Source organism: Stenella coeruleoalba, assembly GCF_951394435.1.
Source record: "Stenella coeruleoalba genome assembly, chromosome: 1".
Taxonomy (NCBI): Eukaryota; Metazoa; Chordata; class Mammalia; order Artiodactyla; family Delphinidae; genus Stenella; species Stenella coeruleoalba.
In genome coordinates this window covers 176,601,483-176,627,279 of record NC_137169.1, presented here as the reverse complement: position 1 = coordinate 176,627,279, position 25,797 = coordinate 176,601,483, and the positions used below count along the sequence as shown (strand labels likewise).

Sequence of the window (25,797 nt, the reverse complement as noted above, 5' to 3'; positions counted from 1 at the left end):
CCAAGTTTCCTGTATACATATTACTTCTGTAATTCTGAAATTTTTTAATTCTGAAAATTAAAAAAAAAGACAAACAAACTTTTATGTTAAAAATCAGTGGACCGGGGCTTCCCTGGTGGCGCAGTGGTTGAGAGTCCGCCTGCCGATGCAGGGGACACGGGTTCGTGCCCAAGTCCGGGAAGATCCCTCATGCCGCGGAGCGGCTGGGCTCGTGAGCCATGGCCGCTGGGCCTGCGCATCCAGAGTCTTTGCTCCACAACGGGAGAGGCCACAACAGTGAGAGGTCCGCGTACCAAAAAAAAAAAAAAAAATCAGTGGGCCGGGGACTTCTCTGGTGATGCAGTGGTTAAGACTCTGTGCTCCCAATGCAGGGGGCCTGGGTTCGATCCCTGGTCTGGGAACTAGATCCCACATGCATGCTACAACTAAGGAGCTAGCATGCCACAACTAAGGAGCCAGTGCAACCAAATAATTATAAATATGTTTTAAAAAATCAGTAGGCCCTCAGAATTTCATTCACTTTGCCCATCCTTATCAGTGGTAGTGTTTCCTGCACGTTCCCTCTTAGATCAGCCTACTAATTTTCATCTTATTAGACTAGGAGACCACAAATACAAAAACAAACTACTGTACACACAAAGTTTAGGGACCTTCTGATTCTCCCTTTCAGGAATCTTTTCTATACCTTTCTCTAACACTCATCCCTTTCTCCAAGTGCTCAGGACAGCCTCTGGGTCTCCCCTAATCCTCTCTACAGTGCCAGGTCTGTGGTCTTTAGTAACCATGTCTGTGCCCCCAAAACCTCCTCTCTCTGGCATCTTCTGTATTCTCCCATTCCCTACCCTCCATCCAAGTGCCTACTTTCCAAGTAGCTCTCAGTTAGATGTCGGAAACAGTCAATAAATATTAAGCTAATTCGCAAAATTTAAATAGCTAATAGCTTCATACTCACGGGTTTTAAAAGAGGTTGCCTAGTTAATGTTACCGAGTCTCTAACTGGGGATACTAAAGCTTTAGTCAAATGCAGATTTTCATGCTCCCATTAAATCCATGGGCAGGCAGGTCACAACCTCTCTTAGCTAAGCAAGGAAGTTTTCCTGTAGCCAGGCGCCATCCCCATTACTATCAGATAGAGCAGCAACTAATTCAGTCATGTTGATGGATGCCGAGATGGTGCCCAGACTCGTCCACAATCGGAGCTACAGAACTAGAGGGTGAGAAACTAATTTCCTCCTGGCCTGAAGTGCTCCAGGTCACCTCTGGTTACAGGGAAAATGCCATGAGTCACTGTGTCTCCTGAGCCAGTTCATCCAGAGTGTTGTGCACAGCTAAGCCACCAATAACAATAGGTGTACGCAGAATGCGTGTTGTTTCACCCCATTAGTTCCAAAGCTCTAACTCTAATTTCCCAGAAGAAAGGTTAGGGAAACTGCAAAATGTGGCAGTTACAAAAAGCACTTCAATCCAATACCCAACAGGGGAAAAAATGCCGAGAAACTTATGAACTTCAGTCACTGAGCCAACCCAAAACAAGGTTGTACCTGCCCAAGAGTATCCCTTCCCTGGGGGAACTTTAAATGGTTGCCAGGGTTCTCTGTAGAGCTAGAGGTGAGGAATTTTTGTTGTTGTGTTTTTATGCCAAGGTTTCATTTATTAAACAAAGATGTATAAGTGCCTACTATGTGTCAGGTGTTGTGCCGGGCACCTTTGCTTCCAATCTGAATGTGGATCAGTCCCTGCTCTGAAGGAAGCTACCATCCAACTAGGGGGTGGCAGCAGGGATTGGCGCAAATGATGAAACAAACAGAAATAGAATAAATTAAGCCCTATAAGAGAGTATAGGAGAACAGAGATGAGAGCAGAGGTGAGACAGAGCTGGGAGTGGGGAGCCCGTGGATACGAGGCAAGCTGGGTTGGGGGCGGGGAGGGAGTCGAGGGGGGAAGGGGTGTGAGGAGAACAGGGTGAGGGGAGAAGGGTGGAGGGTTGGGGGGTGGTAAGGTCCTTCAACAACCGCAGCGGGGTAGCGAGGGGGATGGGCAGCACCCGCACCCCAGGGCGCTAGCCGAGGCGAGCAGAGCCACCCTGGCCCGCAGGGGTTGGATGCCAGGCCCCAGGCCCCGGGGGGGTAGGCGTTGGGGGGAGACAGAGCTGGCAGACCTCCTCAGGAGGGGCCAGTTCCTTGAACCTTCTTCATTTCTTCGGAGAGCGCCTCCTTCAGGGCCCAGTAGGCCTTGTCCAGGCTGTCGTTGCCCATGATCAGGTCAAACAGGCCGGGCTCCTTGCTGCTCTCCAGGTTTCAGGTCGGCCCGGGCGGCGGCCAGGCTCTGCCCTGTGTCTGTGTTCCGCTGCTCCGTGTCTGTGTTCCGCTGCTCCAGGCGGTCCAGCAAGGGCGACCGCAGGAAGATGCAGATGGGCCGCAGGTCAGTCTTCCCGATGTTGCGCACGCCCTGCAGGACTACGTCCAACAAGCAGATGCGGTTCACGGCTTGCACCGCCCTCACGGCCGCTTTGCTGGTCCCATACAGATTCCCTGAGACCCCGGTGTGCTCCATGAAATTCCAGCGAAAGACACAGTTCCAACCCTAGATTTTTATATCAGCTTATTTTTCTTTTGTTTCTTGTTTAACTCTTTTTCCAGTAGTTGTTTCATAATCTACTTCCAAAGAGATTCAGAGCAAGCAACCAATGCATCTGTTTAACTGATCCAGTTTAAATGATTATGAAAAAGTTGGAAACGAAAAGCTACATTTCAACTTTATTTCCTCAGTTAGCCTGATAATTGGGAGATAAGTATAGAATATGCCACATCCACTCCAAAGTATATTTACAGGAAAAATGCCAGAGGTCTGGCTCCCTATTCATTTTCTCTAAGAGTTTCCAGATGCCCTAGATGCACCTAAAATATACAATTTTATATGGCAAACTACTCATGTATTCCTTCTAAACTAATTTTTAAAATTATAAACATAAAATATATGCTTATGAGTTAAAATAAAAGTACAGAAGGGAATAACAGTTGCTCCCCAGAAGTAATTACCATCCAAAGCTTTGCAAATCTCTTTCCAATATACATATTAGAACAAGAAGATTGTATTGCAGATTATGGCCTCTCCAGAATTTCTATTGGGTTGGCCAAAAGGTTAGTTTGGTTTATTCAGTAAGATAGCTCTAGCAGCACTTAGCTGTCTTTAACTTCATTTGAAACAATTTTGTTAGATGTGAAAGCTGTCATATCAGCGAGCATTTAAAAAAAGACGTCAAAATGGTTGGATTTTTGTGTAGCCATTTTCATATTGAAGATGGAAGGAAAAAGCAACATTTTCAGCATATTATGCTTTATTATTTCAAGAAAGGTAAAAACGCAACTGAAAGGTAAAAAAAGATTTGTGCAGTGTATGGAGAAGGTGCTGTGACTGATTGAACATGTCAAAAGTGGTTTGTGAAGTTTCATGATGGAGATCTCTTGCTGGACGATGCTCCACGGTGGGGTAGACCAGTTGAAGTTGATAGCGATCAAATCGAGACATTAATTGAGAACAGTCAACATTATACCATGCAGGAGATAGCCGACATACTCAAAACATCCAACTCAAGCACTGAAAATAATTTGCACCAGCTTGGTTATGTTCATCGCTTTGATGTTTGGGTTCCACATAAGTTAAGGGAAAAAAACCTTCTTGACTATATTTCCTCATGCAATTCTCTACTAAACGTAACAAAAACGTTCCGTTTTTCAAACAAATTGTGAATGGGGGTTGAAAAGTGGAAACTGTACAATAATGTGGAAGAGAAGAGATCATGGGGCAAGCGAAATGAACCACGACCAACCACACCAAAGGCCAGTCGTCTTCCAAAGAATGTGGTGTTGTGTATATAGTGGGACTGGAAGGGAGTCTTCTATTCCAGCTCCTTTTGGAAAATGAAACGATTAATTCCAACAAGTACTGCTCCCAATTAGACCAACTGAAAGCAGCACTCAACGAAAAGCTTCCAGAATTAGTCAAAGAAAATGCATAATTTTCCATCAGGATAATGCAAGACCACATGTTTCTTTGACGACTAGGCAAAACTGTTAACAGCTTGGCTGGGAAGTTCTGATTCATCCGCCATATTCACCAGACATTGCACCTTTGGATTCCCATTTATTTTGGCGTTTACAAAATTCCCTTAATGGAAAAAATTTCAATTCCCTGGAAGACTGTAAAAGTCACCTGGAACAGTTCTTTGCTCAAAAAGATTAAAAGTTTTGGGAAGATGGAATTATGAAATTGCCTGAAAAATGGCAGAAGGTAGGGGAACAAAAGGGTGAATACATTGTTCAATAAACTTGGTGAAAATGAAAAATGTGTCTTCCATTTTTACTTAAAAAGCAAAGGCACTTTCTGGCCAACACAGTATATTGGAGAGGATGTGTCTGTGTGTGTTTGAGGGGAGGGGGCCGCAATCTGGTTAAATGGAAAGGCTAGGAGAGAAGCTTCATTTGCATAGTAAGCAGTTAGTGTTTAGGCTGACGTTGATTTGGCCTGGTTTGGGGGGGTGGCGGTGGGAACTGGAGGAGATTATGAGAGAACCTCATCTGAACCTACTCAGAGCCAGCCATAGCAAGCACTGCCACATATATATTTCCACAACTTGCTTTTTTTATTTAAAAATAGGTCGTGAGGGACTTCCCTGGTGGTCTAGTGGTAAAGAATCTGCCTTCCAATGCAGGGGACGCGGGTTCGATCCCTGGTCAGGGAACTGAGATCCCACATGCCGCGGGGCAACTAAGCCTGCGCACCTCAACAAGAGAGCCCGTGTGCCGCAAACTACAGAGCCCATGAGCTCTGAAGCCCGCGCACCACAACCAGAGAGAAGCCCATGCTCCTCAATGAAAGATCCGGCGTGCCGCAACGGAAGATCCCACGTACCGCAACTGAGACCCTATGCAGCCAAAAATTAAAATAAATAAATAATAAATCTTTAAAAACTAAAAATAGGTCATGAATATTTCATCATCTCATCAACACATATAGATCTACCACCTTATTTTATAATAATTACATAGGACTCCGTTGTGTTTAACTAGACTACTGATAAACATTTAGATCTTTTCCAATTTTCACTAAGCATTCTTGTGTATGTGTGTGTGTGTGTGTGTGTGTGTGCATGATCTGTATGTATATAATCTGCTCATAACATGAGAATTTCTATAGAATAGATTCAAAGAAGGGAAATTTCTAGGATGAAGGATATGTGCACTTTCAATTTTGACGGAAAACTGCCATTGTTTAATATACAATTAATATACTGTTCAGTGTACAGTTGTTACATGACCCTACTTCCACTGTGCTGGCAGAATACTGTCTTATATGATTAACAATGATCATGTAATTTAGTGTCCAAGCCAGAACACTTTCGAAAGAGAAAGGGGATGCTATTAATAATTATATTGGCCCCACGGGCATAAACCAGGACTATCCTGGGCAACCTGGGACATTTAGTCACCCTAATAATTATTAACCTAAACATTATTAATGAGAATAATTGCTGAAAACTTCAGACAGTTTCACAGACAGCTTAAGAAGTTTCCATTGTCCTCCTTTTATCCCTCCGAAACTTACTTTATTACTCCCACAGTTTTACACTGAGAGAGTGTAGAAAACTTCCAGCAGCCTGCTTGTCAGATCTTGTCTTAATGACAGCAAACCAAAGATTTAGGGGAAAGGAAGAAGAATTAGCTTCGAAATATTTTGCACTATTAAACTTTTCATTTGAAAAATGAAGATTCCCAAACCAGGAATCAAAGCAAAATATCTCAGGGAATAAAGAAATAATATGGAGGGAAGGGGGAAAAAAAGTGTTTTGAAAAATACTAGTAAAGCATTATTACAAAACATTTGCTTCCTGTAAGTCCAGCCTCAGGATTCCCTGACAAGCCCCAAAGCTATGTAAAAACATGAAAAAGAACATAGCATATTCAGTTTTCTGACGCCTATGACTTGGGTTCCAGAAGGCTAAATTTCAGGTAATCCCTGGACCAATGTTGATATTTATGGCTCAGCGAGAGAACATATATTCTCTTTTGTGTCCTATAAAATGCTGGCAGGTGTTAGGCTACTTCTTTGGCTCTTTATGGACAGTCCAAGACCTGGAATATTAGACATACAGCCTTCTGTGAGTGTAGTCTATCACATATGTCAGTTCCCATTTCCAAGACAGCTGGGAAAAAACTTATCTCATTCCCAGGCAAGATCAATCTATGGCAAAAATCTGTGTAAGTTCAGGAGATGACTGGCAGGTAGTTCCAGATGGAAAAAGAGAGCCCATCACATGCCTTGTACGTGTGTGTTCCCATCCCTCCAGCAGTGCCCTTTGTTAGTCATTAAGGATTACATTCCTTTTTCTGCCTGTTATCCCAGGCTCAGGAAGAAAGCCCCTGACGGGTTAATTGCCCAGCACACTGACTCATCTGTCTTGTGTTTCTCACTAAATGAGAGGCATTAACAGATCAGTGCTGAGGTGTTGGGAAGTATGTTTCTAGCTAGTGGCAAGCTGTTGAAATGCCTCAGAGCCTTACAATACACTACCTGAAGGCAACCCCATGAGAGGGTATTTTCCAAAACGTTCCTCATTTCACCTCTGGTCCATTGGCTGCTAATTCGAAAAGTGGATGTAATGGCCTAATTTTTTTTTAAGGCTGAATGTTACAACAACATATTGTGTAACAGGAACAACTATTAAGCTATGCTGATTTTTTTCAGTATATAGCACTTAGCCCCACTTTCTCACCCAGGCTTTGTTTTGATTAAGGCAGGCATTGGCAAAACATTTGAAACTCATTCTGTTTCTGTGAAACGGATGTTTTCCTTTGTCAAAAGCTATCTGAAAGCTGAGATCAATCTATAGATACTGACAAAGAACGATAGCTGTTTGTTTGTCAAAAAACAAACAATAATTGCCGAACAGTATGTATGGCAGATCTCACTTATGGAAAAATATGTGTAAATATAGTATGTGTTGGTATATGAATGAGGAAATTTGAAAGACTCTGTACCACATTATTAATAGCTGTTACGTCTGGGGGTGGGATTGCCAGGGCTTTTTCTTCCTAAGACATCTGTATGATTTGCCTTTTATACAATAAGCATCTGTTACTTTTCCAATCCAAAAGAGAAAGGGGATGCAAAAATAAAGTTACTCACAAGGATTGAACTGATTTCTTAGCCCTACAATCAAATGGACTGAGTTGGCCAAAAGCAAACATAAGCAGGAATGACTAGTTCATAATGTGGAAGGCAGCATTATTATATATTAATAAACATTATCTATATGCTTCTAAGGACAGAAGAAAAGGACAAATGCTAGAGAGACAGACTTTTCTATTACTCATTAAAAATATACTTATTTTGGGCTTCCCTGGTGGCACAGTGGTTGAGAGTCCGCCTGCCGATGCAGGGGACACAGGTTCGTGTCCTGGTCCAGGAAGATCCCACATGCTGTGGAGCGGCTGGGCCCGTGAGCTATGGCCGCTGAGCCTGCGTGTCTGGAGTCTGTGCTCCGCAGCGGGAGAGGCCACAGCAGTGAGAGGCCTGCATACAGCAAAAAAAAAAAAAAATATATATATATATATATATATATATATATATATATATATACTTGTTTTAAAAATAAGCAAATTTATTTCTTAATCTGCTTAGAAAACTTTTTCAGACTTGTAGAATTATTTTAGAAGAGTACTCATTTTGGTTATATAATTTGAACTCTCAGTTTAGGAAAATGTTCCGCTAACATATGTCAGATGTTAGCTGGTAGTGACTGATGGCAAGTTACTGATACATAGTTCAATTATATCAGATCTAACACACCATTTTGTGAGTCATCCCAGTGTGGTGCAGTGGAAGGTACATAGTTTTTGGAGATTCAACCTGGATGCAAGTCTCCCCTCCCCCACTATACTTATGATTTGATCTTGAATAAGTTACTTAACTCCCTAGATCCTCAGTTTTCTGAATTAAATGTATTTTGTAACAATAACTACTGAGGTAGTGTGGTTATAAGGCTTAAACAAAATAATCTGTAAACTGCATTTTATAACCTGTAAAAAATGCTCTAGCCTATAGCAGGCACTGACTACTGAGTGAATGAATGAATGAATGAATGGGAGAATATTATTCTAGACTTTGTTAAGTGTCCCTACCAAAATGAGGGAGAGAGACTCATTCTAGTTCCTTCAGATGTGGAGTTTTTTTAAGAATAAAAGTGACTCTTATGATTTAGAAAAAGAAAAAAGTAAACAATAGTTGAATGAAGGCTCTAGATTTAGAATAATGCTGCAAAATTCTGAAATTGCCACACACACACAATTACCCCCAGCACCTATCATCCTTTAAGGCTATCTCAAATGTCACAGCCGTTGTGAAGCCTTTGCTGACTTCCCAGGCAAAAGCAGGAACTCCCTCCCAAGGAGGGCCTGGGATGCAAAGATTAGCTGTGCCAATGAGATTCTCTTTCAGAGGAATTAAAGCTAACAGAATCGAAAGAATTTGCCAGTTGGACAGAGAAGCCCACTTTCAGTATAAGTTCCCTTAAAGACAATGCCCCAGATGTGACAGTTCTATGACCCAAGTCTACTCTTGGTGCCCCAGTTAGGAAAGAGGTAAAGTCAGGCATATACTCAAGGATAGTTTAATTTAGTTATCCTATACAGGAATTTGGGGAGTGTGTAAACACCTTAGAGAAAAGTTTAAAATCCCTGTTCTTTTAGAAATAACTTGACCTGACAGCTTGTTTGTAGGCACTCATTATGTTTTCTTTCCTTATCCTGCAGCCCTTTCCGTTCTTGCATTTGCCACATGACACTTCTGACCAACAATGTACACACAAGTAACATTTTGGGGATCTCAGAGCCAAACAGTTCAGATGTGTGTCTGATGACCAGGAGAGAAAGAAGGACCAGAGTTCTAGATTTAGAAGTTAACAGCAAAACTGTTATTTAAAATACACAACAGTAGAAGAAAACGCCTAATGATTGTGAGTGTGGTTAAAAGAGCCTAAAACAAACTTGGTACTGGGCAGTGGAGGAAGAGGAGGAGGAAAAACTCATGAGGGAGTTTTTCAGAGAAGAACCAACGCAGAGACCATTGGTGATTGCTTCCCGAGAGTTTTGTTTGTTGTTTGTTTTTTGCGGTACGCGGGCCTCTCACTGTTGTGGCCTCTCCCGTTGCAGAGCACAGGCTCCGGACGCGCAGGCTCAGCGGCCGTGGCTCACGGGCCCAGCCGCTCCTCGGCATGTGGGATCTTCCCGGACCGGGGCACGAACCTGCGTCCCCTGCATCGGCAGGTGGACTCTCAACCACTGCGCCACCGGGGAAGCCCTGCAGTGAGTTTTAAAGTGAAGGTGGACTAAAGAAATAGAGCAGTGCTCACTGATTATCCTTTTAAGGAGACTAACAGAGGAGGAAAATTGTCCAGACAGGCCTGGCATCCTTAATTGCTCCCTCTCCACCCATGGGCAAGCCCACAGGTCCCCTATAAATGGAGGCTAGACTGGGTGTCTGCACCTTGAGAAATCTCTCTGCTCTGGCTCCCTTCCAATTTCCTGCAACTTTTGGCTCTATCTTCCTGTTTCTAGTCATAGATCCTTTAACTCCCATCCACTTTTCCCCTCTCTGCCCGGTGTATTTTGGATTGATGCAGTGTTTGACCATCTCTTTTGTTCTCACCCTATTTCACCTGATGCTGCCCTCAGTTCCCTTTTTGTTCCATGTCCTGGGGCTCTACTCCAGCCCCTCCCCATCTGGGTACCCAGACCCTGACTCCTGGCCTCCCTGAGCCTCCCACCTTGTCTAGATTGGAGCAGAAGTGGTTCAGAAGGAGAGAGAAAGGCACAAAATAGAGGAGGATAAAGTCTAGGAAAGGAGTGTCAGTTGGTTTCACTCTCAGAGAGACTGGGAAAGGAGGAAGAACGAGCAGCAGAGAGCAAAGGTAGGAAAGAGGAGAGAAGCTGAGGAGGGAAGTCTCCTGAGTGAGTACGAGGGGGTTAAGGACATGGGTGGAGGCCTTGACAGAGGAAGGGAAACTTCAGCCAGCCTCCGAGATAAGAGAGAGTAGCTGACGTTAAGGATGGGTGTGGTTAAATTCATAGGCGGTGAGGAATCTGCTCAGGGTGAGGGGTATGGAGGTTGGGCAGGAGGTTGGAACTTGTGAAAGTTTGGATGGTCACTCAGGGGAAAGGGAAAGTGAACAAAGCAAGGAACAGCACTTTAAGTACTGTGAGACCAGCAGAAGCTGGAGACCCAGCGCTTGTAGTGGTGCCTGTGCACCATCATGTCATTTTCTCCAGAAGTGCTTTAGCCCGTGAAGACCATCTCTTATGAGCCAGGCTGTGCATCAGGCCTGGTGACTAAGGCCAGCATTCCTAGGACCTGACTTAGTTCTAGCCCAAGGGTCTGATGCATTGTCCTTGAGACACTGGAGGACTCAGAATGAAAGAAACCTAATGTCCTTTCAACTGACCTCTTGGCTCTACAAAGGAAGTGAGTGCCCTGCAGGCAACATATAAGAATTTGACAGGGGACTAGTAGACTATATAGAGAAAATAGCATTTTGCAGGATCAAGGCCAGTCTCCCTACTTGCTGTACACTGACCCCGCCCTGACTGAGCCTCAATGGAGACCCAGCCTGCTGGCCAGTTTTCCTGCTACAACTGGAAATTCTCATGACCCTCGTTGCCCATTTTCCAGAGGAGACTGAGCATATGACTTTCCTGGTCTCTTTGCCACATAGAACAGGGGGAAAGTATCCTGGGTTAAAAACTCTGAGGGTTTCTGAAGCAAGCCATATTTTATGTATGAAGTTTGGTCAAAGGAAGGGTACCCGCTAGGCCATTCACAAGCGCCAGCAGGGTTACCATCTTGTCAGCACTTTGTAGCAGGGCTCTGGGCCTGGCCCATGACCTGCCTGGAACAGTACTACTCTGGGTGTCCTTTCCAACAGACTGCCTAGCCCCTCCATGATGAACTGTCTGAGAATGCTCAGGGGCAAAAGGCACAGCTGTGGTTGTTCCCTGGAATGAAGAACCACTCTGTACAAGGGTGCCCTGCGAGGAAACCCACCTCCATCACCGGGAAATCACGTGTTCTCTCAGCCAGGAAGGAAGCCAGACAGGACTGAAGGGATCTCCCCTCCTTTCCTTGCTGGTCCATCTATCCTCCTGGGCATGTTTTGGGCACCCTTGTGGTTACAGGGAGCTAAAGCTCCCTTGCAGTCCAGGCCGTTATAGTCCCAGTGTCAAGGTTCCAATTGCAAAGGGCAAAAAAATAAGTGCCGCGCATCCACACATTCCAAAACCAAGTGCTAAACCACCTGTATAGGAGAGGCTGGCCTATCCATCACCCATCTCTACTCTACGCTCTACCACAAAAGAATGAAGGGAGAGAAGCTGGTGGAGGATTGACTCAGAGATGGTGGTGTGATCTTCCCTCATCCATGAGGAATGGGGAATTGGGGTTTCCTCCTCACCTCAGGCCGAGGGAAGGGGATTCAAGGGAACACAGTGTCTGACACATCCTCAGAGCTGGCTAACTAATCTGTGGGACCCAGTGCAAAATACAAATGGGGAGACCCTTGTTCAAAAAGCAGGGTAGAAGCCCCCCTGGTGGCGCAGTGGTTAAGACTTCGCCTGCCGATGCAGGGGACACGGGTTCGTGCCCCGGTCCGGGAAGATCCCACATGCCGCGGAGCGGCTGGGCCCGTGAGCCATGGCCGCTGGGCCTGCGCGTCCAGAGCCTGTGCTCCGCAATGGGAGAGGCCACAACAGTGAGAGGCCCGCGTACCGCAAAAAAAAAGTAGGGTAAAATGACATTAAAAGTACTAAATTAAAAAAAATAAGAGGGTGGATTATATCGTTGCTCTCAGAAACACATCCTATTGAAGCAGATCTCAAGGTCTGCTTTGGGCAAAACTTTAGGCCTGGGTCCTTTAAGAATTAAGAGATGAGAAACAGTTATGTGTTTCATTAATTACCTATTGTGTGCCAGGCACCGTGGTAGGCATTTTACATCTGTTATCTTGTTTAACCTTCATGACAATCCTGCAGTTTTCACAGTTGTCCAAGGTCACACAGTTAGTCAGTGGCAGAGATAGGAAGTGGGCCCAGGTCTTCCAGGCTCCAAAGTCTTGGTTCTTTCTATTCTCCTTCAGTGTCTCCTGTGGAAGATGGGAAAGTGTAGAATGCTGGTACTTTGGGGGCATCTACTTGTGCTGGCACTGTGCTTGATGGAGTTGGTCCAGCTCTTTGAGGATGAGCTTCTGCTTCTGGAGGACCCTCTTCCAGGCCCTTCAGATGGGCACATAATCTCCACTGTTTGCTGCAGCAGTCTAGCCGCCAGGCAGAGGAGCTGGAACACTGATGGAGAAGGAAACAGAAATGTCTCTCATTCTCTCAGACATTCTTTTGTTCACTCATGTACAGTGTTTCATTGAGCCCTCCTCTTTTGCACTCCCGAGTTCCCAGGGCAATTGCGACTCTCTCTCTTTCTTTTGACCTTCTTTTTTTCTGTCCAGGGCCAGGAAAATTTAATGAAAAGACAAATGAGAAGTTATGTACATGATGAAAGGAAAATAAGTTATTTCAGAGTTGCATGCTTTCTTAAATGAGATTTCAATATTTTAAACAACAACAGCAAAATGACCTGTCTGGCCAATTATCTTGTTTGTCCAAGAATTATTACTTGACTCAGCCCTAGGTCCGTGAAATTAACTGCCATCAGATAAAACAAAAAGGGTCATAACTAAGCAGAAGCTGGGCAATGGGGTTGATGATCCTTTTCTTATAAGGTTATGATATGATCTTGGAATATGTGTAAACTCATGACTGTATTTAATGGCTTGTCTAAAACATGGTCTGAAAGGCTGGAGCTGTGAGTAACCTTGGCAACAGAGCAAGAAGGGAGGATGACCTATGGTAGAATCCAGATTCTAGAGCTAAATGTCCCATGGTCATCTAGTCTGTCTTGTTTGACAAACAAGGGAATTGAGACATAGAGATGCTAGATGAACTTTTTAATGACCCACAAGTCATTAAGGCAGAGTTGAGCCAGGAAACCAAGTCTCCTGGCTACAAGTTCAGGGCTTTGCCATTACATCGTATTATTTTGCCTATGGTTTATTTCTGGAGGTTATTTTTATTTACTAGCTTAATTATGTTTAAATGTTTTTATTTTCATATTTTATTGTTTTAAAAATTATTAAAGTAATGTATGCTTATAGTAAAGAAATTCAAAACGTAAGTATATACAGTAAAAATGTGTTTGCCTTTCACTTCTCTCTCCCAAATACATTTTCTCTCCAGAGGAAGGCTCTGTTAACAGACTAATATGTATTTTGGTTGACTCTTTCCCATGCATTTACAAACACATGTATTGTTTCCTTTTTCACAAATGGAAACATGCTATTCATATTGTTTTGAGGTTTGCTTTTTTAATTTAACGTTTTTCTGTACCAGTACAAAGATACTTATCTCATTCTCTCTTTGAAATTGAGATATAATTCACATAATATAAAATGCCATCCTTTTAGAGTATATAACTCAATGGTTTTTATTATATTCACCATGTTGGGCAACCATCACCACTGTCTAATTCCAGAATGTTTCCATCACCCAAAAAGAAGTCCTGTATCTATTAGCCGTTAGACCTATTCCCCTGTCCCCTCATTCCCCTGGCAACTATAATCTATTTTCTGTCTCTCTAGGTTTGCTTATTCTGGACATTTCATATAAACGGAATCATGCAAAATATGGCTGTTTGTGTCTTTTTTCACTTAGCATGTTTTCAATGTTCATCCATGTTGTAGCATGTGTCAGAGCCTCATTCCTTTTTAGGGCTGAATAATTTTCCATTGTATGGATAGACCACGTTTTGTTCATCTGTTTATCAGTTCATGATTTGGGTTATTCCTGCTTTTTGACTATCATGGATAATGATAGTCAAAATATTCTGGGTTTGGGTTTGGTTATTCCTGCTTTTTGGGTTATTTGGGTTATTCCTGCTTTTTGACTATCATGGATAATGTTACTATGAATATTCTACATGTTTTGCATGACTAAATGTTTTCAGTTCTCTTGGGCTCATTCTTTTGAATTACTGCATAATATTCTATAATTTGAATTTGCTGTGTAACCATCTCTCCTATTGTTGAACATTCATCTTTCATTCATCTTTTTAAAAAATTACAAATAATGGTGCAATATATATTCCTATGCATATTTCTTTGAGAGAGGCAGCATAGTACTGCAGTGTCACACAGAAGTGAGTGTCTGGATGCCTGCACTGCCACTTATTAATTGTTAACTTAGTCTTTCTGCTTCCGTTTCCTTGCCTGTAAAATGGGATAAGAATAGAACTTACCTCACGGGTTCCAAATGACTAATATAAATAAAGCAGTTAGACAGGGCTTGACACATGGTATTGTTCAATGAATGTTGTTAGTATTGCATGCAAATAGTTTTGTAGGTTAAATTCCTAGAAATAGAGTTTTGGGGTCAAAATATTCATTGTTATAATTTTGAAAGATATTGCTAATTGCCCTCCAATAACATTATACCAGCAATAATGAGAATGCCTTTTTCCCCACACTTGCTGATTCTGTAAATTATTAAAATTTTGAGGGTTTTTTTTGCGGTACGTGGGCCTCTCACTGTTGTGGCCTCTCCCGTTGCAGAGCACAGGCTCCGGACGCGCAGGCCCAGCGGCCATGGCTCACGGCCCCAGCCGCTCCGTGGCACGTGGGATCCTCCCGGACCGGGGCACAAACCCGTGTCCCCTGCATCAGCAGGCAGACTCTCAACCACTGTGCCACCAGGGAAGCCCCAAATTTTGAGTTTTCAATTTGAATTTTGTCTATCTCAAAGATAAGAATGTAATATTGTCGCTATAACTTGTATTTCCCTAATTCCAACTGAGATTAAGTATCATTTAGTATATTTATTGGCTACTTATATATTTCTCCTACTGTGAAATGCCTGTTTTTATATCTGCCTGTGTGTTTTGATTTGTAGACTCTCTTTGTACATGGTTACTAACCTTTCGTTACATATTTCAAAAATATTTTCTCTCAGTTTGGTTCTTACCATCTAATTTTGTTAATGATATCTTTTGTCATATTGAAGTTCTGTATTTTTATGAAGTCTAATATATCAATATTTTCCTCTAGAAGCTCTTCCATAGACAATTAAAAGCTCAGCCTGGGATACGGGGAGGGGGAAGGGGAAGCTGTGACAAAGTGAGAGAGTGGCATGGACATATATACACTACCAAACGTAAAATAGATAGCTAGTGGGAAGCAGCCGCATAGCACAGGGAGATCAGCTCGGTGCTTTGTGACCACCTAGAGGGGTGGGATAGGGAGGGTGGGAGGGAGGGAGACGAAAGAGGGAAGAGATATGGGAACATATGTATATGTATAACAGATTCACTTTGTTATAAAGCAGAAACTAACACACCATTGTAAAGCAATTACACTCCAATAAAGATGTTAAAAAAATAAAATTTTTTTTCATGTCAAACTGCTTCATTACATCTTCAATAACAGTACAGTGAATATAGGATCTATCTTGCATCCAGCTTTCTTGCAGTACACTGACTTTAAAATTAAATACAAAAGGTGAGGGACAGGGTGCAGAGAGCTCTACAGGGGTGCCGAGGGGGGTGGGGGCGGGGTGGGGTGGGTGCTTGTCCCACTCTCTGTGGGTCCAGGGCACACGGCACACAGGATGGTGCAAACATAGGATGGAGAAGCCGCTGCGGGTAGCCTCTACGGGAGTGCTTGGTGAAGGGGAGGAGGCCTGCGCCGTCCCAACGCCACCGCTCCACACTGGACTCACACAAAACCAGGGATGTCTGCATGTTAGAAAAATGGTCTGCCTCGGTGCAAAAGGCTGGTTCCATGGGAGAGCCGGGCTGTGAGGAATCCACAAAGGGAGGCCGAGTTCTCCATTCCCTGTACCACCCCGCCCCAACCCCCAATTCCAACAGCAATCATTTGGAACAGGACTTGTTTTTAAAGGAATAAAGAAAACAGTGAATATCCCGCTAGGTGAGTGTGTAGAGCTGCTGACTGCACGGCTTCCGATGCGATGCATGTGCACAGAGGAGCAATGGTTACAGCTTTAAAGAGGTTATTTCTGAAAAGAAAGAGAACATCTAAGGACTGAGTCCTATATGCACTTTTGAGCATTTCTACAGCATGCGATTCTAAGAGTAAACCCACCCGATATGGCAAACGATCAAATTTTTTAAAATTTAACTTTGAAAGTTTGAGATCATTATTTTCAAAACATTGATTTGTACACTGTTTCATACACAAATAACTGACTGACTATCCAAGCACAGAACGGGCACCTCGCTTGAGAGCAGAGGCTCCTGACCGTCAGAGTGGGGCACAGGGTAGTGTCACGCGGTTGTTGTTGTATAAACTTCCCTCCAACTTCACAAGGAGACCCAGGGTGAGATAAAAACTGAACTGAGAAGGTAGAGAGGGTGGATTGGGGAGCAAAGGTGCCTAACTGGTGTTCACTGTTCGTCCACGGCATGTGCTCTGTTCCTGGCTTCTCAGCAGCAAACTTCTATGCCGTGTGTGCACACAACGATCATGTGACACGAGACGAAAAGTAAAAAAACTAGGGACTAGATGTACATCATTAACAATTCCAGAGAGGCTGCACTAGACCCTCTTTCTCTGTTTAACTACTGAACAGAAAGGGATATATTTTAAGAAGGAAATATGAATGTCTGCAAAATCCTGTTTACAAACACAGTCTGAAACTTAGAATCAATTACAAGATGAAGTCCTCAACTTGTTTTCCATGAACATCACAAAACAGGATCACTGATCTAGAATTCAAAGAAACTAGTCAAAAAGTGTGTCTGTTTTACAATTACACTCAAGTTTACCTTCTGGTTAACATTAAAAAAAATTTTTTTTTAATAAATAAAAGCTCAACCTGGAGATGATACAAATTACTCCCACTCATTAATCAGAACTGGTCACACAGCCCCACCTAACCACAGAGGGACCAGGGAGTAGAATCCCAGCCCAAGCCCAGAAGATGAAGAGCAGCCTGGATAACTACCACAGTGGTCTAAGTCAGAAATAGACTGACAGAAATGAGGAAAGGACAAAAGAGTGGTAAGGGAAGTGTTAACAGGCCTCCAAATGTTGGGAAAGAAGACTGTGACCAAGAAATGCAGAATTAATTCCAGGTGAGTTAGGAAGATGGGGCTTCAGGAAGTTGTTTCATGTGAAGTAAGCCTGGAATAGGATTCCAAGAGGGCCACATTTTCTGAAAAAGCTGAGAGTTCTTAGCGTTCAAAGAGTGAGCAGAGGAATACTGGTTTTGCTCATCGGCCCTCGATTTCATCCTGATGTGAGGAGTTTATATAGATTATCCGAATATTAAGTCACCAAGCCAGAGGGTATTTGGAATGCGTCTGGGGAATGGCAGAGCTGCCTGTTCTTGAATAAATGCCTGCCCAACCCCCATCCTCTGTAAGCGCTCTTAGTATGTGTGTGTGCACTTCCGTGAGCAGAAAATCAATACCTTTTTGGACAGATGGAAATTGAGCTATGTCAAGGCATACATGCATTGTCTGATAGCATCTTTCTGCCAGGAATCTAATATATTGATCAAATTTCCCTAGCAGAGCATCTGTGCAATATCGAATGGCAAGACAGGGTAATGGTAGGAATGTCGGCTATACATTTTTCTGGAATGTCGCCTTTAACTAAAAAAATCAAAGCTGGAGATTTTCATGCAGGGCACTGCCTCTCCTGATGAGTGTCCTAATCTTCTTTGAATTTTCTGGCAGGGGTCAGGAACAACACACTCTCCTGTTTCTGTGGCTCACCTGCTCCTCACGGCGGGTGAGAAATGATTTTCTCAGTTGGAACACCCCTGTCAAAGGCAGGGTTCTTCCTCCTCCTCTCCTTTGCCTCCGCCTATTCCCCTCCTTGCTTTGAGCCAAAGCAACATTCCTTTTCCCCCCCAGTAACAGCAGCAAATGTGTCGGGTGGCTATTTGGCTGAAGCTCTATTTAGCTACAGAAGTTGTACCTTTGCATCGTGCATTGTGCACAGGTTGTTTGGATTGTTGTTAATAAGGTTTGTTATTATTGTTGTTGTTTATAGGTCAGAGTGATGATGGGATAAAAGGAGGACGGGCTCTCCACTTGGCTTTTTAGGACATGCTCATTCCTAGCTCGGAACGATGACACACAAGCACAGGGGTATTGGCTGCTGACACTGTTCATCGTGGATGCACCTGCCTTCAGCTGCTAAAGAGGAAGGGACACACAGAAGCAGAGAAGAGGATGTGCCTGTATTTTTAAATAAACTGCCTTGTGATGCACAAAGCCTATGAAACATTTTAGATATTGAACCCGAGATACATGGAAAATTACTCACATGGTTTTATTTTTTCCCCCCTAATGACTCTAGTAATCTGAAGGGAAATTATTCTGGTTGAATGACTCATCTAAAACACGTTTTTTGACTGTATCTTGGGCAAGGAAGAATCTATTCAGAGATAACAATTTATTATTTAACATTTCGACAGGTCCACAGAAGTACAAGTCAGCTGAGTCCAAATAAAGAAATGTGCTATTTTTTAACAACTTTTAGATGTTCTTGGCAGAACGCAGGCTAGACTTTATTAGAGGAAACAACAGGTATTTATGATCTTTTTCCTTCAGGTTTTCAATTAAAATTTGATAATCACAACAATATTTTAAAAGCCAAGAAATAGCCTTAGAAATGTTTATGAAGATATGATGAAAGGTTAGCAAGGGAAAAAGAAATAAACAAAAGAAGAAAGAAAAAAAGAAAGAAAGAAAGAAGGAAAAATGCAGAAACAAACTGTACCCTACCCTAGAACTAGAAATAGATGGGCCTGAAATAGAGAAATTGGAATATTTCTGTTACTTCATTCCTATTATTGCATGGATTGTGAGAGAGATCTCCTACATTATAATATGTTTTTATTTCCCTATAATAAAGTTATTTCATCCTTTATACATGAAAAATACCATCCTGTTGGAACTCTATCATCCCAATGGCAACAAATCTAATATGGGATTTTTATATTTTCACAATGTTTTCAAACATCTCATACATTTTACACTATTTAAGAAGCATGCATTCTCATCAGATAGGTAGAGCATGCATTATTACCCCTGTTTTACTGGTGAGGCAATGACAGCCAAGGTCATATAGCAAAATAATACAGTTGGAATGCACCTCTGCAATAACAAATCTATTACAACATAATGCCTCTTTAGACCAAAACTTACCATATTTTTTGGCACATACTTATTGTCATTTTCTTTCTTTCTCCTGAGCCCCTAGAGTCCTTGAAAAGTTCTGTTTGTTGTATAAAATTTTTTTCTTTCTTCTGAGGGAGTCACAGATGAGGGTTTTGTTCCCTTTGCAGTGGAAATGGATATTATGTTGCACTTCAAAGACCCAAAGGAGGAGAATTGGCCCAACTTTACCTTATACCACTTTCTAGTACCTTCACTTGTAGTGACTTATGCTCTGGTTAATTGCAGCAACATTGGAAATATTAACATAGGTATGTCATGATGATCGGATATAGACATTCATAAATCCAAAATAAGAGTGTGAATAATCATACCATTATGTAACGATCTGATTCCTGACTCTCTTACTTTTCCTGTATTTTGCAGTTTAGCTCTTTATTATCATGTGTTTCGTGTTGAAGTCTGGGTTTACCAACATGCAAATAAATTGAATATAGGACTTCTGATTTCTTTTGTAACCCTACAGCTAAAATCTTCAATCTTTTGAATCCTCTTGAAACTTTCTTCATCTAAAAATATTCCATGCTCCATTTTTGTTGAATGTTATATGTTTATTGCCTGCTTCCATGCTGAATTTATTATACTCCCTAAATATCCTTGCTAATTCATTCCTTCATTAATTGCTTCATTTATACATCTATACATCAAGTACAGCTAGCATGTATTGTACTCCAATAATATTTACCACATTATGTTGTACTAATCTGTTTCTCCTTCTAGATTTGAACTCTCTGAAGGCAAAGACTGTGTGTTTCTAATCTTTTCATTTTGGGAGTTACCTGGTACATAGTAGGTATACAATGAAAGTATTTAGATGAATAGTACCTGATAAAATACCACGTACTTGGCCAGTAGTGACTAAATGTTATTGTGGTAAAGACAATACTGATTTCTTTTACTTTGTTTTAATCATTTTTCTTATAAATGAAAGGTTTGAAATATTTGAAAGAATAAGACTCTATCTTTTGTACAGAGTTCAAAATTTCACTACCATGCAAAATCCTCTAAACAAATAAACAACCTATCTTTTGGGTGGCTGGATATTGAATGCCCCTAAAACTATTAAATACTTTATCAATATGCATAATTTTTTCAGTAGGTTGATATATGCATGTTACAATGGCAAGAAACCTTATTTGGGATCAATATATACTATATTTTAAATCCTGGTAGAATAAACAGAAAATAATGAAACAAATGGATATTTATTTCTATGTTCATTTGAAATTCTGCCTAGGGTTAAACAAAGCAGCCTTTCCAAAATCATTGTAACTGGAATAACACGCCACTAAATGCTTTTGCTTGTTCAATTTTTCATTTGCAAAGGTAATCCACGCTTTAAAACCTGGCAAACTTTGAAATATGCATCAGGCAGGAGGCCGGTGTGGAGACTGCCTTGAGGTCAGGGCTTTCAGTTCCTTGGTTGCTGAGTCTGAGGTTTCTGTCAAAGGCCACGAAATATCCCTTCATTACTGGTTCTTCACGGCAAATATAATTAACAGCTTGCCATAGACCTGAATGTTGTAAAAGGATAGATGTCTCCTGTGGTGTGAAAATAGGGCCAGAGACACTGATCCCATGACAAGAGTCCCGTACAGTCGCTGGCCTGTAGTTGGTGGGGATGTGATTTAGCAAAATGATTTGGAATAAAGTAGCTCTGTAATGCGGGTGGTTTCTGACAGCACGATCTTTTGTGGTGCTGGCATGTGCAGAGCACGGAGGCTTGATTTCACATGTTGGCAATTCCTCTGGTTTACCAAAGCCCTTCCCCAAGGACTCTCATGTCAGGCCAGTTAGGTGCATGTTTGTACAGGTGGTGGGTGGATCAGCTGTTTTCCCTGGAAGTCATCCCCTTTTGGTTCCAGTTTTCCCGTTGAGGGTCACTGAAGGGTGACGAGAAGTTTACTGCTCCTTGAAGGCTGAACCTACTGTTGCTGTGGCTGCCAAAACACAGCCTCAAAGAGACAATGATTTGAACCTGGCTTGCTGACTGCTTGTCTCTAGACTCCCTGGCACCACTCAGTTTGGGGAAGAACAAAACATACCCGGTAGCATTCAAGTCTAGAATTGTAATGAAGTTAGGGTGTCCAGATGTATCCCTTTAAAGGGATTAACCCAGTGTTCCAGGAAGCCTTTTGAGGTTAATAAATTATTTACTTTTTCCAAAGGAGATAGGCATAGGAAATCTTCAATTGTGCTCATAGAGATTAGAATTTGAGATAGACCTTTTCCTAGTAGGGAGGAGGTAGCTGTTTGTGTTACACAGATGCACAGCGGCTCTTTGTTTTCACCTGGGTCATTAGTGCACGCTTCTGATCCTGCCAAAGTCCCAAGAGCCCACCAATCACATTTTGCTGAAGTCTGTCATAGGGAGATTGGGTGATGTGGTTAGAAGAAAAATCAAAAATCATCCTGGGCTGGGAAGGAGGGATTTTGAAATGCTAAGATTTACCTTTGCAAGATTACATACTGATAACCCCTTCCATCATGCAATTCTCTCCTCCTCTGGCTCACTAAACAGGCTTGAACCATTCGCCAAAACCTCTCTTCACACCCTTCACACACTAGTCAAACCAGACTCCTTACCATTTCCTGAACACAGTATCAAATACTTATCAAGTCCATGCGATGTGCCAGGTACTGTGTTATGTGTTCTATATACATAGATTTTTCATGGTGACTAGTAACTGTTCATTCTTTTATTCAGTCAAGAAATACTTAGTGCACACCTGCTATACGTCAGGCATAAGCTAAGTGGTGAGGGTGTGGCTGTGAATAAAGTAGACATGTTCCTGTCCCTACAGAGCTTATAGTCTAGCAGATGAGACAGGTGTTAAATAATAACAAGAATGGAAAGATCGGAAGACATGACGACATGGAGCGAGGAGGTTTGACCCTCAGGAATGGATGTTTACCCTGAGAAATGAAGACATTGTCAGAATCGGCCAAATTAAGAGGATGAAGATGAATGCTGGGGCTGAGGGAAGAGTCTGAAGGAGTGGGAACAAGGTCAGAGAATGGCACAGTGGTGTGGACTGCACAGCCAATATTCCTGGTTCCAACCCTGACTTACTACTTACTTTCATTGTAACTTTGGGCAAGTTACTTAACTTCCGTGCCTCTATTTCCTTATCTTTATTTGGTTTTTAACAGTTTTCTTTCTTTTTTTAAAATTTATTTTTAAAAATTCTTATTTTATTTATTTTTGGCTGTGTTGGGTCTTCGTTGCTGCACGCGGGCTTTCTCTAGCTGCAGTGAGCGGGGGCTACTCTTCATTCCGGTGCACAGGCTTCTCATTGCAGTGGCTTCTCTTGTTGCGGAGCACGGGCTCTAGGCACGTGGGCTTCAGTAGTTGTGCCTCGCGGGCTCTAGAGCACAGGCTCAGTGGTTGTAGCGCACAGGCTTAGTTGCTCTGCGGCATGTGGGATCTTCCCGGACCAGGGATTGAACCCGTGTCCCCGGCATTAGCAGGCAGATTCTTATCCACGGTGCCACCAGGGAAGCCCCCTATTTCCTTATCTTTAAATGGGGATAGTAACAGTATTAAGCTGATAGTTTTGTTGTCCTGACAAATGAGTTGCTGTGTGCCCAGCACATAGTGAGCAGGTAAGTGTTAGTCATTTTAACAGGAAGTGAAGGTATTTTGAATTACTCTCTAACCTGGAGCATACAGTGTAAATACAGAAAGAGGGGAGGTTAGAAAAACTGATAGAGCTTGGATTAAGAGGGACTGGGGCATGGGGAGGTCTGGTAAACATGTGAAGGACTTTCTTGATGTGAGAGGAGTAGAAAGTCATTGAGAGGATTTAAGCAGGACAATGACACAATCAGCTTATCTGAGCCAAGCTGGTGGCCATGGAGATAAACCAAAGTGTGTGGATTGGCAAGATACCTAGGAGGCAGAATGAACAACACTGAGTTACACACTGAAAGTGTAAATTAGGAAGAGGGAAGAATGAAGAATGATCACCTGGACCAGAAAGCAACCAGGGTACCACTTATGTGCAAATAACAGGGGCAAGTCCAGGATAGCTATGGATACACGTGGGTTCATAGGTTTGGTGGTAAGAACTGAGGAGAAATGGAGGGTGGTGGAGGTCTGAGGAAGTATGATTTGAAATACAAGTTGCAGAGAATGAGAAAGAGCATTAACTAGGGAAACCAAGGCAGGGTAAGGGACTCCGGTGAGTTTGGTGATGTTTAATTTTCATTGGTGCCCGACTGCCTAGGTGTGAGGTTTTCTCAGAAGTTTTCGGCAGCTCTCAGATGCAGAGGAGACATGAACAGTTGAAAGTTCTAGGATCAGGATGATCAGATGATGATAATAATCTTGTCTAACATTTATGAAGGTTTACTAGGTGCCAGGTGCTGTTTTAAGAGCTTTACATACATTATTTTATTTAATTAGATGCAGGCATGTCTTAGAGTTGCATGAAATGTGCTAAATCATGGCACGTTAACTGACTAAATTGAAGTCAGCAATTAAAAGCTTAGCTGTTTGGCATGTTATTTATATAATTGTCCTGTATAATTGTGTTTCTCTGGCCTCACAAATCTATGGGGAAAATTAGGGTCAAAATAACAGCAATGAAACAATGTCTCTTTCTTTGACTGTCTTATTCACTCTGAAAAACTCCTTTCCTCAAATTCTGTATCAATTTCCTAGGGCTGCTGTAACAAATTACCACTCCCCAGTGGCTTAAAACAACAGAAATTTATTGTCTCACTGTTCTGGAGGCTAGAAGTCCAAAATCAAGGTGTTGGCAGGGTCACGCTCCCTCTGAAACCCGTAAGGGAGAATCCTTCCTTGCCTCTTCCTAGCTTCTGATGGCGGCCGTCAATACTTGGCCTCCCTTGGTCTGCTGCTGCATCCCTCCAATCTCCGCTTCTTCGTCCCTTGGCATTCTCCTGGTATGTCTGTGTCTTCACCTAGCATTTTCCTTTTCTTATAAGGACACCAGTCATATTGGATTAGAGCCCACCCAAAGGACCATATCTTGACTTGGTTATATCTCCAGTGACCCTATTGCCAATAAGGTCACATTCTGAGGAGGTAGTGGAGGACAGGACGCTAGCATGGTTTTCTAGAGGACACAATTCAACTCATAACAAATTCCTTCCAAGTAGCTCTGAAAGGGCCCATGGGTGCCCCTGGGTGGTCATGATCTTGTATTCTTTGTTTTCACACATTTTTCTCCTCTCCTGTTTTGGTTTGATCCAGTGACGTCTCTCATGTTGCCACCAAGGTCAGTATGCTTCTGCAAAATACTTCCAAACCTGCAAAGAAGCACCAGAGGGACAATGCCCACTGAAGGTGCCAGCGTCCCCTTGATGCCACTGCAGTCTGGTGTCCTGTCCCATGCCCTCTCTGATCCAGCTGTAAGTTGGTCTCCTATGTCCGTTCTGAGTCCTCACATGTCCCACATTGTGACCTGACTCCTGACTGTACCTCCCCTGGCACTGTTTGTAGACTGTACTACCTTATGCCTTGCTTTTGTCCATCCCTCTGCAGGTCCTGCTCCCTAAGCTCAACTGGGCTGGAGGACAATCACAGTGACAGATGCTGTCTGGGATTTAATCATCCTTCTCACTGACACTGACCTTGAACTAGAGTCCTTGAACTAAATTTGTGAGCTTCACCTCTCTCTTCTACTGGTCCAATGACTGCTATGATGCCCTTTGGTACAAATAAAACCTCTGCTAAGTCAGACATGCCTGGACATATCAACATAAATCCTAGAGTGAATGCACCTTAGTTTCTCAAGCCGAGACCGTGGCTCCCTATGATATATATTTAAACTAATTTTATACAAAAATTTATCCACACCATGATGCTTAGCATCGGTAACCGTGAGGTTGGGCTGTTGGCTGTATCTGCTGCTCAAGGTTTGAAATATATCTTTTACCCTACGAGAAAGGGCTTTCTGCATACACTCCACATTTAGTCTGTACTCTCCTCCTCTTTCCAAGCCTACTGAATCCAGCAAGATGTTTGATTTCAGTCCTCAGCCCCTTACAGCCAATCACAGCCTCTCCCTACAGATAACACAACCACGCCCAGTAATATTCAGCTCTAGTACATCTTGATTTCTTTTTTTTTTTAAGAGGCCCTATCATTAAAGTAATTATAAATGTTTGTACCTAATCTTCACTTTAACAGTTTTCACTTTCACCACAGTAAGAAAAGGGTTGACTGTAATTATATCTGGGTGTCTTTGATTCTAGCCTGTCTCCAGGTGTGATACCTTTCTTCCCTTCCCTTCCCAAAATATCAATCCAAAGTTAGTTAGTCAATTAATCAATCACCAAATATTTGTTGTGTATTTCTTATGTGTCCTGCATTAGCAAAAAACAAACACAAGGAAATTATCTTTTCAGTAATTATTATTTTAAATTCTTCAAACCCAAATGATGTAAAATCATTCATTCCAGAAGTCC

General features: G+C 42.5%; 1 pseudogene across 1 annotated transcript; it reads right to left on the bottom strand.

The window, feature by feature from the left end:
• Positions 1-2,162: 2,162 nt before the first annotated feature.
• LOC307178300 (guanylate kinase-like) lies at positions 2,163-2,553 on the bottom strand (annotated as a pseudogene). The gene has a single exon. The product of its transcript is annotated as a guanylate kinase-like (transcript).
• Positions 2,554-25,797: the final 23,244 nt, after the last annotated feature.